This window comes from Gigantopelta aegis, unplaced genomic scaffold, assembly GCF_016097555.1.
Source record: "Gigantopelta aegis isolate Gae_Host unplaced genomic scaffold, Gae_host_genome ctg3378_pilon_pilon, whole genome shotgun sequence".
Taxonomy (NCBI): Eukaryota; Metazoa; Mollusca; class Gastropoda; order Neomphalida; family Peltospiridae; genus Gigantopelta; species Gigantopelta aegis.
This window is the reverse complement of record NW_024533307.1, coordinates 1-17,180: the sequence shown is the minus strand read 5'-3', so window position 1 is coordinate 17,180 and position 17,180 is coordinate 1. Positions and strand designations below refer to the sequence as shown.

At 32.1% G+C, this 17,180-nt stretch overlaps 1 pseudogene; it reads left to right on the top strand.

The window, feature by feature from the left end:
- Positions 1–10,833, top strand: part of LOC121392088 — a 30,349-nt pseudogene extending 19,516 nt beyond the window's left edge.
- Positions 10,834–17,180: the final 6,347 nt, after the last annotated feature.

The following is a 17,180-nucleotide window of genomic DNA, read 5'->3' as shown; positions in this document are numbered from 1 at the left end:
TAATATGCTCATATTGTAACAGAAAATGACTTTGAGACCATTAAACTGACTAGTTTGGAATTTTCTGATAGATATATTGTACTCTATATCACATATAGACATTGTATTACAAATATATAGTTATTTTCTAGTAACAAGTTTTAGAATAGTTAAAGTATAGCACTGTTAAAGACTTTTAATTAATTTTTATTTAATTGTTGAGATATAATGACCAACAAATATTGATGATACCACAATGCTTGACAGAAGTATTTAAATGTATACATATGTCTCTATACCTTTGAGGATTCTGTGACATTTCTAGGATAATAAGATCATATTTATTAGTATCCAAGCTAATGATAATATTTCAGTTAATAAAATAACCACAATATTTAATAGTTCATAGTATAGTATTATCAGTATTAAAAGAATATCGTCATTGATAGATTGATAGTCTACTGTTTATTGTACACTTGAATGAATTTCTGATGATTTTAGTTAACACTGATCCACGATCAATTCTTACATTAAGATAATAGTCAACTACATGTATAACACATGCATAGTACACACTGTGCATAGTACACACTGTACATAGTACACACTGTACATAGTACACACTGTGCATAGTACACACTGTACATAGTACACACTGTACATACTACACACTGTACATAGTACACACTGTACATACTACACACTGTACATAGTACACGCTGTACATAGTACACGCTGTACATAGTACACACTGTACATAGTACACACTATGCATAGTACACACTGTGCATAGTACACACTGCACATAGTACACACTGTGCATAGTACACACTGCACATAGTACACACTGTACATAGTACACACTGTACATAGTACACACTGTGCATAGTACACACTGTACATAGTACACACTGTACATAGTACACACTGTGCATAGTACACACTGTACATAGTACACACTGTGCATAGTACACACTGTACATAGTACACGCTGTACATACTACACACTGTACATACTACACACTGTACATAGTACACGCTGTACATAGTACACACTGTACATAGTACACACTGTGCATAGTACACACTGTGCATAGTACACACTGCACATAGTACACACTGTGCATAGTACACACTGCACATAGTACACACTGTACATAGTACACACTGTACATAGTACACACTGTGCATAGTACACACTGTACATAGTACACACTGTGCATAGTACACACTGTACATAGTACACACTGTACATACTACACACTGTACATACTACACACTGTACATAGTACACGCTGTGCATAGTACACACTGTACATAGTACACACTGTGCATAGTACACACTGTGCATAGTACACACTGCACATAGTACACACTGTGCATAGTACACACTGCACATAGTACACACTGTGCATAGTACACACCACACTGTACATAGTATACACTGTACATAGTACACGCTGTACATAGTACACACTGTACATAGTACACACTGTGCATAGTACACACTGTACATAGTACACACTGTACATACTACACACTGTACATAGTACACGCTGTACATAGTACACACTGTACATAGTACACACTGTGCATAGTACACACTCCACATAGTACACACTGTGCATAGTACACACTGTACATAGTACACACTGTACATAGTACACACTGTGCATAGTACACACTGTACATAGTACACACTGTACATACTACACACTGTACATACTACACACTGTACATAGTACACGCTGTACATAGTACACACTGTACATAGTACACACTGTGCATAGTACACACTGTGCATAGTACACACTGCACATAGTACACACTGTGCATAGTACACACTGCACATAGTACACACTGTGCATAGTACACACCACACTGTACATAGTATACACTGTACATAGTACACGCTGTACATAGTACACACTGTACATAGTACACACTGTGCATAGTACACACTGTACATAGTACACACTGTACATACTACACACTGTACATAGTACACGCTGTACATAGTACACACTGTACATAGTACACACTGTGCATAGTACACACTCCACATATACACACTGTGCATAGTACACACTGTACATAGTACACACTGTACATAGTACACACTGTGCATAGTACACACTGTACATAGTACACACTGTACATACTACACACTGTACATAGTACACGCTGTACATAGTACACACTGTACATAGTACACACTGTGCATAGTACACACTGCACATAGTACACACTGTGCATAGTACACACTGTACATAGTACACACTATACATAGTACACACTGTACATACTACACACTGTACATACTACACACTGTACATAGTACACGCTGTACATAGTACACACTGTACATAGTACACACTGTGCATAGTACACACTGCACATAGTACACACTGTGCATAGTACACACTGCACATAGTACACACTGTGCATAGTACACACCACACTGTACATAGTATACACTGTACATAGTACACACTGTACATAGTACACACTGTACATAGTACACACTGTGCATAGTACACACTGTACATAGTACACACTGTACATACTACACACTGTACATAGTACACACGCTGTACATAGTACACACTGTACATAGTACACACTGTGCATAGTACACACTGCACATAGTACACACTGTGCATAGTACACACTGTACATAGTACACACTGTACATAGTACACACTGTACATAGTACACCCTGTACATAGTACACCCTGTACATAGTACACACTGTGCATAGTACACACTGTACATAGTACACACTGTGCATAGTACACGCTGTACATAGTACACACTGTACAAAATAATTATTAATTATTTAGCACAAAGTAATTATTACTGTTATATTAATGTGTGATTTAATGATCACTTAGAGTCTTTAAGGACATGAATTTGTTCACTAATTTAATGTACATCTCCTTAATTTTATGAGTATTGGCCTAGCTTTAGCAGCAACTTTCAAAGGTTATCGCTGTATTGTAGTAATGCCAGAAAAAATGAACAATAGTTACACATACATGTATATGTATATGTATATGCAGTACACATGCACTACATATTTACATATAAATTTACATGTATATGATACAACTTATTACTTTTGTTGTTTTCTCTCTTAGGTATATGTACTAAAGGCTCTGGGAGCAGAGATAGTTCGTACACTGACCACAGCTGCTTTTAATTCAGCAGGTCAGGAAATCACTATATTTCTACAGACCATATTAAGTATTAATGTACTGTATAGCAGAAAAAATTTGATGCTTTTAACTCGACACAATTACTACTTTTTGTAACACCAATATTATAAATTGTGCCAAATACTGGTCATTTTAAAGAAATTCTGTTTGCTAATTTTATCTATAATATTATATTTGAATTTATGTAATATTGTATTTACTATTATTATCTCATGTTGACTATAGAATCTCATATTGGAGTTGCTTGGAGATTAAAAAAGAGAACCAAACTCACATATTTTAGATCAGGTACATACCAAATACTTTAGCTATTGAACTGATTATTGTACACTCAGTGTTGATTATTGTACTTCCATTGTGTGTGTTCTATGTTTCTGTATAGTACACATAAAGTCTGTGTAATATACAGACAATAGTACACACAAAGTCTTGTTAAATAAACTTCTTAAATAAATATATATTAACTGTATCAAGCATTAAATGCACATGTGTATTTTTACAGTATCGTCATCATGGTAACCTATTAGCTCACTACGACAGTACCTGTACTAGCACCAATAACTACCATATCAAGTTGACCTATAGACAAAGAGATACATGTGTACATTTATAATATTTTTACAAAGAAATAGATGTCAATATACAGTCAGAATGATAGACAAACAGATAATGATAATATTCTAACATAATTTACCATTGCACTAGTTAATAATTTACTCAGCAGTAGGTACTGGTCTCACAGGTATTGGAAGGAAAATGAAAGAGAAGATGCCAAATGTTAAGGTAAAAAGTATAATTATTCATTTAAAGTCCTCTATCATTTGTCACTAGGTTATTCATATAGGCTCTATATTAGCTTAACCTGATAAAATTAAATGAGACATCAGTTACTGTTTATCAGGTAATTGAGCATAGAACTAATGCAATTTTTAATGTACTAACTATGAGTTCACAAACTTTAGAAGTAGTCTTAATGTATTTCTCCTCCTCACATATAGGTGGTTCTAGTGGTAGTGCTGTGGCTGCAGCTGTAAAAGCTGCTCAGAAGTTACAAAAAGACAACGTTGTGTAGTTCTTTTACCAGACTCTGTCAGAAATTATATGTCAGTATATTATACAGTACATTTGTATATATATATATATATATATATATATATATATATATATATATATATATTAGTAGATATGATAGACTTTTGTTTAGTAAAGTTATTACCTGTAATACTACTATATAATAACATTGGTGCTTTTTTATTCTGATAGGACTAAATTTATCAATGATGATTGGATGGTTGATAAAGGATATATGGAGTCATCTGTATCTTCCAATACATTTCCTTCTCTCTGTTAGGTGGTGGAAACAACCTATAAGTGTCTTAGAAATATCTCCTCAATAACAGTTCAATCTGATGTGTCTTGTAGTGATACTCTTAAGATATTAGATCTGAAGCTATTGATCAAATGCCAGTGGTAGACAAGAATGGGTATATATCATACTCCACTATTTAATAATAGCAACAGATATTCATATATTATAAATGTGATATATTGTGTTTACGACCAATAATAAAGTTGACCTCATAACAAGACTAATTAAGACAACCATACATGTACAATACATATAATAGTAATATATAATTTATATACATATAGGTCATATTATATTATAGTATAGTGTTATAGTGAAATCAGTACATAACTGTTTGTTATATACTGATTTTCTCTGTCAATTAATAGTGAAGTAGAGGTGTGTGTCACACTGACTAATATGACATCCAAAATGTTAATAGGTACTGTAAAGTCCTCAGATCCAGTTACTAAAGTCCTCTACAAACAATTTGAAATGGTTAGTTAATACTGTTAGAATTGTAATAATAGATATAATACTCCATTGGGTCATCTTTCTCGTGTTCTCAATCGTGATCACTTTGCTGTAATTACTAGGATAGAACAACCAAGTAAGTGTTTATACTGCTTGTTTCATAAATCACAATTGACTCTCTCTCTCTCTCTCTCTGTCTCTCATAGCTACTAGTGAAGGAGTTGTTAAACATAAACAGCACATACATTGTATAGTCACTAGTATTGATCTTCTCAACTATTTAATACAAAATGAACCACAAGAACACAGTTAGATTTTAGTTACTCTATTGAGGGGGAGAGCTATGTAGTCAAACTAGTTAACATGTACTTTGACATACAATACCAGTACACTATATATTGTAGTTTTTTCTATTATATTAGACTTTATGTAGATTGATTTGAATTTTGTTATTTATCATTTTAATAATCAGCTAATGAAGATCATAATGTTATTGTAATATTTATAAACTTATTAACATTATATTAACACCATATTGAGAACATACTATATACGAGTACATTATTACTAATGTACAGTTAAGTATGTTATCACATAATATGGTAGATCACTGAAGCCATTGAAAAACTACTACTGTCACCGGCGGATCCATAGTGTAAAAATAGAGGTGCACAGACCGCTCGCTACGCGCGCGGCAAAATTTTTAACCCTAATAAATATTCATAAAATTTACTTCATAGCACACATTTTAATTGTAAGGTGTGGCTGCAAGTATTTGCTATGAATATACTTAAAGTAATAATTATGTACCACATGTTGTGACTTAATGATTGATTATGAATATTATTATAGAATAAATGCCTGTGCACCCCAGGCACCTCCCTAGATCCGCCAGTGACTGCATTTATAAGAGTGCACTTGTTTGTCCATATTGGAAGAGAGAGAGGGAGAAATATCAAAATGAAGCTAGTCTACACTGTTCTATTAACTTCAGTCTGTAAGTAGATCATTAACTAGTAACCAAGTGATGTAACATTATATTCTCCAACAGTGATTTCTGTATATTTTCCAAAGATAACCATGGTCAGCTTTCTACATATGGAGTTCATTTCTATGTTAGTATACTGAGGTCAAGTTGGCACTATACAAGAGAACTCACCATCACTACATTATCAGTCCAACCAGTTAACTTCACAGTAGAGTAGGTATTAAATGGAACCACAAGAGTACAGGTTTGGTACTACACTGGTATTGCATCTGTTAATAGTCCTGCTCTTGTAATACTACCTGATAATGTTGAACCACGTAATGGAAATTATGCAGAACGATTCAAAGGAATTCATATCTATTCTAATGATGAGAACACTCCTATATCAGTTGTTGTGATGTCTATGGACTATGATCTCAATGCTGAATACTTAGCATATCCATACATCAATATGGGACTACAGCGATATGAATATTATGTGGTATCTTTAGATAGCTGGTGGGAGACCAAAGTTTGTTTCTTTTAGTTGGAAATGAGGACAACACTACTATAGCTATTGTACCTACACAGATGATAGTAGTTCCAGAAGACCCTCAAATCCAAACAACCCAACTATTACTATCAATGCTGGCAACACTTATACCATTACACTACATTTGATGCAAACATTTCTGATTGGAGCAGCAATGATTTAACTGGTACTCAAATTATTTCAAATAAACCTTTAACAATTATCAGTGGACATGATGTGTGTATAGTATCAAATCAACAATGGTGGTTAGATGTGTACTTCTCACAATATGATTGGTGGTGGTGGGGTTGTGATTATGTTACAGAGCAGATCCCTCCTACAGTGACTTGGGGTAAAAAGTTCCTCCTTGTACCATTTCCTGAAACATTAGTGCATCACTACACAAAGATTGTGGCCTCTGAAGGAGAAACTACTATCATTCAAACTTGTAACAATACATTAATTAATAGCACATTTTTTGACATTTCCTGGTGACTGGAACTTTACAATACTTACATTTGATCCAGTTACCTATTGTACCATTGAATCTGATAAGCCAATACTTGTTCTCAACTTGTTTCAGAAGGACATGTAAGAAATCCTATTATAACTTTTCATTTGTACATGAAACTCTGACTGTGATACCTCCTATAGAACAGTACATTAATAAAGTGGTCTATGTACCACTGAACAGTTCATTTCCTGACTTGTTTGATCGTCATTACATTCAAATTGCAAGAACTACACAACTGATGTTCTATTAGATGGTAAACCTTATAACTGGGACTGGGAACCTATTCATGGTTATAATGGTGACATTATAGGATATGAACAGTTCATGAATTTGATGACACCTCTACCTCATGTTTTACATCATACTGATATTACTGCTGGTCTTAGTGTAATTGGATATGGAAGTATGAAATCCTATTATTTCAATACAGAAGGGTATACATACTTAACAGGAATGATCTAAACATTATCAATACAGGTTAGACAATTAAACTTATTTCATTTATCTCTCATTATTGTTACTAATAGGTGCTCTTCAACTCAATCCATGGTATGGTAATGTATTAGGTGGTGTACCAGTAATACTAACTGGACCCACTTATATTAAACCTACTGATAAGTTATATTGTTTATTTGATGTATTAAAGTGGATGGTGTCTATGTTAGTCAAAGACAAGTATATGTGTTACACCCCTAGACTAAGAAAGATAGGATTAGTGAATGTACAACTGTTTCATAATAGATTTAAATATGAAAGGGAATCATCATTTTATTCACGTAAGTAATGATTTAAATTTAAGTATTTTTGACTTAACTCTTCTGTATAGGACACATTGAAGATGATAATCATGCTGACATTAGCTCTCACAAACTACTTATACATGTAGGAGATAATATTACATTAACATGGTCACAGTATCTCTAACTAAACCATTACAAGATGTCATTACATCTACATACCCTCGGATTTACTTGTTGACATTAAGTTACATATCTTCCAAATATCTAATGATGTCCCTACATTAGAACAAGTGACCACACTAGACAGTGGTGTAGCTAATACTGGAGTCAGCTACTGTCATAATACCTATTATATCACACTCCAGTAATCAATCTGTTTATACTGCTATTATTTCCATTGAAGCTAAAGGTAGTAATTTGCAAAATCTAACATTGTTTGATAGCAGCAAAAGGAAAGTCACTCAATGGACAGATATAATATGGATAGTATCAACCAATAAACAATCTAGTGGTACTAAACTATGGTCTGCATGTAAAACATGGTCTATCAGTGAACCATCTAGTATTGGTCAACAACTATTAGAAAAAGTACGTTCTGATTTCCCATGTCCACCCACTATTGGTCAAGCTAGAACTGTGAACAGTGGTCTTCTTGAAGATAGAGATCCCAAGACTGATAGAATTCTTTCATCCTAAAGCTTTTAAAATTTTTCATCAAAGAACTATTAAAAGGTAAGTTGATTCAGCCATGAACTATCTAACTATTAATTAGTTTATGTTACATACTAACCAATGTACCTGTGAGTGATTAAATCTCATGATAAAACTAATTAAGTTATTACTCTATAATTACCAAGCTACTCTCAAAGTAGAATAACTTTTCTATACATAAGGAAAATTATAATAAGAATAAAGCAATTAGTTTTAATATTGTGCATTCTTTCAGTAATACAAGTAATGTGGTTTATTGTGGTTAGTGTTAAAAACATTGTATATAATTTTTGTATTCACAAATATAATGATATACATAACTGATATTGAGTAACAAATACAATATATAGTCTCTATCCATATCACATGGTTTTGAGTAAACAAGTTAAAGTTAGTAGTAGTAAAAAAAGGCAGCTTTTGTTTATTAAATGAGTTATTTTGAAATCATTTACCAAAAGAAATACTACTACCCACTTTGAGTTAACTAGAAGACTAAAAAATTATGTATAGTAATTGATATCCTGTCTTCTTCTAAGAACTACTAATTCAACATGTGATGTAGGCAGTGATGTAAATCAACAGTCTAGTATAGAACAGTGTTGTGCAAATCTGCCATCAGAATTCCCTTGAAATTTCACAGTCCCATTTCATATCATATGAGATTGTGGGATTATGGACAACATAGAACTTCCTTTAGGTATCCTATATGGCAAACATAGACAAGTATGATGTAGAATAGTAGATATCCTGTATTCTATATGCAGCATACTGATGTGGATAGTAATGTAAGTCAAACAGTTAATGTATACAACAGTAGATATCCTGTCTTCTATTAAATTGTTTATTTCAAGCAACATATGATGTAGGTAGATATAACTAGTAATATTATATAAGTTAACAGTCTATGTAGAGTAGTTGTTGTATGTAAAATGGTTTAATTTTAGTATGTAATTCACTTATATACTGCTATTACCTCTCTAATAGCACTGATAAAATTGATTATGTCACTTTAACATATGCATTCATTATATGAGTTTCATACATGAATATGACTTTATATATATGGTACTGTATATTAGCAGGATGTTGAACACATTTATTGAGTTTGGAAAACATGGATTTACTAGAGATGTGTATGCATAGACTTGTGACACACTAAAACTAGTTTATATGCAAGTCCTTACTAATAATAATCATCAGATGTAATGCTTATACACTTAATGTACTATCATATATTAACTATATAATTATATAGCCATGTATGGAATTTAATTTAATTAGAATCTATGTTATGGATCTTAATTGTGCAGTGTTATAAAAAAATTAAAGTCATTAGTGTAGACGATTAACTAATTATATGACGAAACCATTATGTGAATACATACATTGTAGATCTGTTTAGGTATCTTATTTACTACTACATAACTAATGAGTCACACTAATCTATAATAACAAACGATATATTATAGTATTCACATGTAGCTTATATTTGAAAAATAGCTGTACAACTACTATACAATGATCTGTGTACTATATTATATACACATTTATATTATTAATATAATTATGTACATTTGTAGGACTAATAAAGGAGCAGGTAATGAATGTTGCTATGGTAGAGATGGTAATCTAATTGTGGGACCACCAGGGGAGGATCAGTAGATAAAGTATCTACAGTTGGTAGTACTAGATTGAATTACTTGAGTAACTTGATTAAACATCAATTTGAAGATATCCTACCATATATCTTCTGTTGTAAAGGAACACTAACTAGTTGTGATTTTTACTATGAAAGGCGTCCTTCAGATAATGGAACAGCTTACACTCCTCCAATACCTGGTGAGTATGTATCATATTAACAGTATTATAGAATATAGTTCATGGATAACAAGCATGCTTGCCAGTGTGGTTTCAATTTGTAAGATTAACACTTGATTTCTTTTGTAATTTATAATAATTTGTCATTCATTAGCTATCATAATTGGTGATCCACATATTGTGACTCTTGATCTTCACAAGTACACATTTAATGGAAAGGGAGAGTTTGTTCTCATTGAGACAAATGATGAATCATTTACACTACAAGGAAGAATGATTGAAGTTAAAACTTCATTGGGAAGTGTTGCAAATGCTACTGTCTTCTCAGCTTGTGTAGCCAAAGAAAAGAGTTCAAGTACAGTTCAGTTTGAAATAGAAACAGTTGACAATATCACTTCTGTGATTACTCTTGTTGATGGAGAAAGAGCTAACTTTGATGAATTAAAAATTCAAGACTTTGAAAATGTGACCATCATTAAATCTGGTAACACCACAGTCAGTGCTACCATTCTCAAGTGGTGCATTTCTACAAGTACAAGAAGAAATGGTTTTTATATCTGTCCTTATTGTTAGCCCTCCCTGAGAGTTATCAAAGCAAAACTCAAGGACTAATGGGTCCATATAATGGTGATAAGACAGATGACCTTACTCCAAGGAACTGGAACAATATTATCATTAAACTCTACTATACAAGAGATACATGAAAAGTTTGGAATTACATGTAAGTGTATGCTAATTAGAATTTATAATAATTCTAAATTTTATTAAGGGATCATTGATAGCCATAGTGACAGTTTGTTTACATATCATTTTGGACAAAGCTGGTCTACATACTATTTTCCATCATTCATTCCTGTGTATGAACCTTCCTTTTCTGATACTGGTCTGGAAAAAAAAGCTAATGATATTTGTGGAGATGATGTGTTCTGTAAGTTTTGATATAGCAACTACTGGAAGAATTGAGATTGGAGAGGCTACTTATCGAGGAGGACAGGAACTTGAACAACTAGTTAATTTATCCAAACCAAGTAAGTAATAACACTCATTCACTCTATTGACTACTGTCTCATTCATAGTAAGTTGTAATCCATCCTGTGTTCATGGTGCTTGTGTGGATACTAATGTGTGTGCTTGTGGAGAAGGTTATGAAGGAGACACTTGTGATATCATAGTACTGAATGACACAGTTACATAATTCAATAGATAAACTACTTGTATTAATATTGTAGTTTACTCAACATGTAATGAAAATGTTTGTAACAATAATGGTACATGTCAATATCATGCTGGAAATTACATCTGTACATGTCTACCTGGCTGTACTGGAGAATTTTGTGAACAAAAGCAAAGAAGTAAGTTAATTATTTTTGGCTTCTTTTCAATATTGAACATTAGTTACATGTAATCCATCATGTGTTCATGGATCTTGTGTGGATACTAATATGTGTGCTTGTGAAGAAGGATATGAAGGAGACAGTTTTGTAATATTACTGGTGAGGAATCACTGTTATTATGAGCAAACTAAATTTACTAATTGTTAGTAGTTCATACACCCTGTAATCCTAATCCTTGTAATGGTGGTACATGTCAACCTCATGGTAGGAATTATAGCTGTCATTGTTTACCTGGATTTACTGGAGAGTCTTGTAAGAATGAAGTAACAAGTAAGTTAGAATTAAAAAAATTTTCTTTCATGATAAATTTATTTATTAGTTATTATAGTTGATAATACAATTGTTTCTCATACTATACATTTTATTAGCTCCTACAATACAAACAATCAACTGATGATAATATTGTTGGTGTTATTGTTGGAGTTTTAGTAGGTCTTGGTGTTCTACTACTTGTTGTAGTGATAATAGTTTTAGTGGTAGTACTGGTGCTGAAAAAGAAGACCACTAAAATGTCTCTTGACTCTAAAGATCTAGAGAAGCTTGAGATGAGTGATCAATTTTTAGAACAATTTGACAAACAGTGATTAACAATAAATACATTACATTTAAAGAGTGTAGTGTTGTTTTGTACTTAATTATAATTGCTTTTGTATATTTCCAAGTTAAATATGAAATTTGCTATTTTTTTGTGCTGTATCTTCATTTATCTTCAGTTTTTGAACAAAAATGATTGTAATATCATTTTTTCATATTTTATGTTAACAGTTACTGCAGTAATTTATGGTTTGTTGTGCTGGCAGAGCATGTAAACTGTTCTCAATGAATTTTATGTTCAATATATAGCAGTCACACTATATATGAACATATAAAAAGATTGAGAGAATTTTTATAGATCATGGGAGAGGTCACATGTAGAAATACACATGTCTTTCAGAGTGGAGTGATGTGTCCTGAGATATCTAAATTATTATAATGTTATGTAAACTGTTTTCATATTCTTGCACATCACATGTATTCATCTGATAAAGTATTGTGAATATGGTTTTTGATAAAAGGGTATTTGATATTTTGATAATCTCTGAGAATAGAGTATAATAATAACATTTGCTTTTATGACATTGAATAGTTTTAAGTCAAAGCTCAACTATATATAAGAGTTAGTCAAATAAGTCCTTAAATATTTTTTGGATCTTGCTGTTTTGTCTACATCAGGTCCAAACACTATGACACATTTGTATTGCAACATATAATTGGTAACTCATACAGAAATTAAAGGTATCTTGGACTGAAAAATATTAAATATTTCACCTTGTCCTCCATTGAAAGTACTCTTAGTCATCTCAACACATATGTCATCACATTAGCTGATCAACTCATGATTTAAATTAAGATTCTACATACCTACAGTCCATTACCATCATTGTCAGAGTCTTCAGGTACTTATCTCATTGCTAATCCTATTGTGTTGTCAATCATGATCACTTTGAAATTGCTATAAACTACTAGGACAGAATGACAAAGTAATAAAGACTGATGTATTCCAAATTACAATTGATTTCTCTCTCTCTCTTCCATTTTGGATTGAATAGTTGAAAAGACCAATGACAGTGACTATACTACTAACAACTCCTTCACTGGTACAAAGAGAGAGAGAGAGAACCATAAGAGTGCTATTACATTTGTGGGGTTATTTAAATAAAGGAAGGTCTATATAGTCAACATGTACTCTGACATATAATATCATACATTATATATACTGTTGTTAATGTTGTTATAATATTTAGTTTATATGACAACAGTTATTACTCTAGTAATAACATGATACTAGTGTGGATACACTGTTAACACTTGGACACAAAATGTACACATTGAAGTTTTGTTTATTAGTAAATACCCATGATATACCTCATACTATAGTAATTTAGTTATTAGACTTGAAACCATTGCCTACTTTGTTTATAAGAGTGTGTTTGTTTGTCCATAATGGAAGAATAAAGAGAGAGAGAGAGAGAAAGAGTATTGAGGGAGAGAAAGAGATCAAACTGAAGCTAGTCGTCATTTTTTTGTTAGCTGCAGTTTGTAAATTGATTACTAGCTAGTATCTAATTATTGTCTCCAACAATTAGTTGTGTATATTTTTTCCCTAAAACAACCAATGATCAGCTTTCTACTTATAGAGTTCATTTCTATATTGGTATACTGAGATAGAGTCATTTAGTCAATTTACAAGAGAACTCATATTATTGCCAGTCAGTTAACTCCAACATGGAGCTATGTATAGGATAGAATCACAATAGTACTGGTTAGTACTACACTGGTAATACATCTGTTTGATATTTTCTGCTCTTGTAATACTACCTGATAATGCTGGACTATATTATAACTCACATCTATTCCAATGATAACAACACTCCCCATCTCAGTTGTTTGTAGTGACCTCAGTGTATATCCATACATCATATGGGTCTACAATGATATGAATGTTATATGGTATCAATATATAGTAGCACAGGTGAGTGGCAGGGCCACCAGAGTTTGTCTCTTTTAGTTGGAAATCAGTATAACACTACTATAACTATTGTACCTTTTGTAGATGATAAATATCCTAGCAAAACAAGTATTATGAATGCTAGATATTGCTACTCAATTGGGTCATCTCTCATGTTCTCGTAATCACTTTCCTGTTATTACTAGGACAGAATGCTGAAGTAAGTGTTTATTATATGAGATATTGATACCATTTGTTTCACAAATCACAATTACTCTCTCTCTCTCTTTCTAATAGCTACTAATGAAGGAGTTGTTAAACGAAAACAACACACACATGGTATAGTCACTTGCATTGATCTTCTCAATATTTAATACAAAATGAACCACAAGAACACAATTAATATTTTAGTTACTCTATTGAGGGAGAGGACTATATAGTCACACCTAGTTAACATGTACTATGACATATATACCAGTACACTATATATTGTAGTTAGTTCTATTATATTAGATTTTTTGTAGATTGATTTGAATTTTGTTATTTATCATTTGAAAATCAACCAATAAATTACACTAGACAACTGTGAGTTATGAAATGCTGAATACTTAGCATATCCGTACATCAATATGGGACTACAACAATATGAATATTACATGGTATCAATAGATAGCTGGTGGAAGACCAGAGTGTCTTTCTTTTAGTTGGAAATGAGGACACACTATTATATAACTATTGTGCCTACAGAGATGATAAATTTCCAGAAGACCCTCCAAGGTCCAGCAACTGAACTGTTATTATCATGCTGGCAATACTTATACCATTAGACTACATTTAATGCAAACACTTCTGATTGGAGCTTGCAGATGATTTAACTGCACATGAATTATTTTCAAATAAATCTTTAACAGTTATCAGTAGACATGAGTGTGGTTACTATCAAATGAACAATGGTGATGGAATGCGTTCTTCTCAAAACTCAAGTATTGGCTGTGGGGGGGGGGGGGGGGGGGTGTGGGTACTGTGATTATGTTTTAGAGCAGATCCCTCTGACAGTGACTAGGGGTAAAAAGTTCCTCCTTGTACCATTTCCTGAACCATCAATAAAGCACTCTACAAAGATTGTGGCCTCTGAAGGAGAAACTACTATCACTCAAACTTGTAACAATACGTATATTAATCCCATATTTTTGAACACTCCTTGTGACTGGAACCTTAAAAATACTTACATTGACCCCATTTACCTATTGTACAATTGAATCTGATAGCCAATACTTGTATCTCAACTTGTTTCAGAAGGGTCATGCAAGAGGCTCCTATTGTAACTATTCATTCTTACATGAAACCCTGAGTGTGATACCTCCTATAGAACAGTACATTAATATAGGAAGAGTGAATGTACAACTGTTTCATAATGGATTTAAATATGAAAGGGAATCATCATTTTATTCACGTAAGTAATGATTTTAACTTTAAGTTTTTTTACTTATTTCATCTGTAGGCTGGATGAAGATGTTACTTCTGTTGACATTAGCTCTCATTAACTACTTATACATGTAGGAGATAATATTACATTAATATGGTCAACACTATCTCTAACTAAACCAATTACAAAAATGTCATTACTCCTCAGATTTACTTGTTGACATTAAGTTACATATCTTCCAGATATCTAATGATGTCCCCTACATTAGAACAAGTGACCACACTAGACAGTGATGTAGCTAATACTGGGTCAGCTACTGTCACAATACCTATTATATCACACTCCAATAATCAATCTTTTTACTGCTATTATTTTCCCATTGAAGCTAAAGGTAGAATTTGCAAAATCTAACATTGTTTGATAAAGCAGAAAGGAAAGTCACTCAATGGACAGATATAATATGGATAGTATCAACCAATAAACAATCTAGTGGCACTAAACTATGGTCTGCATGTAAAACATGGTCTATCAGTGAACCATCTAGTATTGGTCAACAACTATTAGAAAAAGTACGTTCTGATTTCCCATGTCCACCCACTATTGGTCAAGCTAGAACTGTGAACAGTGGTCTTCTTGAAGATAGAGATCCAAGACTGATAGAATTCTTTCATCCTAAAGCTTTTAAATGTTTTCAATCAAAGAACTATTATTCAGGAAATTTGATCTAGTCATGAACTATAATATTATCATTGTCAATTAGTTTATGTTACATACTAACAAATGTACTGTGAGTGATTAATCTCATGATAAAAAAAATGATTGTTATTTTAACTAATTAAGTTATTACTCCTCTAATTACCAAAGCTATTCTCTATGTAGAAGAACCTTTTTATATACATAAGGAAAATTATAATAAGAGTAAAGCAATTAGTTTTAATATTGTACATTCTTTCAGTAATATGTGTATTGTGGTTTTAGTGTTAAATAAATTTATATATAATTTTGTATACACATTATAATAATATACATAACTGATATTGAGTAACAAATACAATATATTTTATTACATTTGTAATTTATAACAAATACCTATACATATTATAGACATTGTATTGAGTGTGGCAATGCCATTTAATAATAACTAGGTTAAAACAATTGTCCAGTTTTAATAGGTTATACCATCATTAATACATTTAGTTTATGAGTACATTTGCACATTAATATTAAACTTTTAACTTTCTCAGCTAGACTATATTCTGCAAATTATTTATGATTAAACTAAATGGTTTAGTAGTTTTGTTTAGTAACTATTAGAGGTACTTCATAGGAAAGAGCCTGTATATAGGAAGATAATCTTTTGGTTAACGTGGATTTACCATATATTACCATATATTATACTAAGTTGATGGGAAATAGCGATAAAAATGACTATTAAAAAAACGGTCCCTAACCATATCACTTGGTTTTTGAGTAAAGAAGTTAGTAGTATTAAGAAGACAGTTATTGTGTACTAAATGAGTTTATTTTGTCTATGTACCATTGGGCAACTTAATTCATGGCATTATTGGACA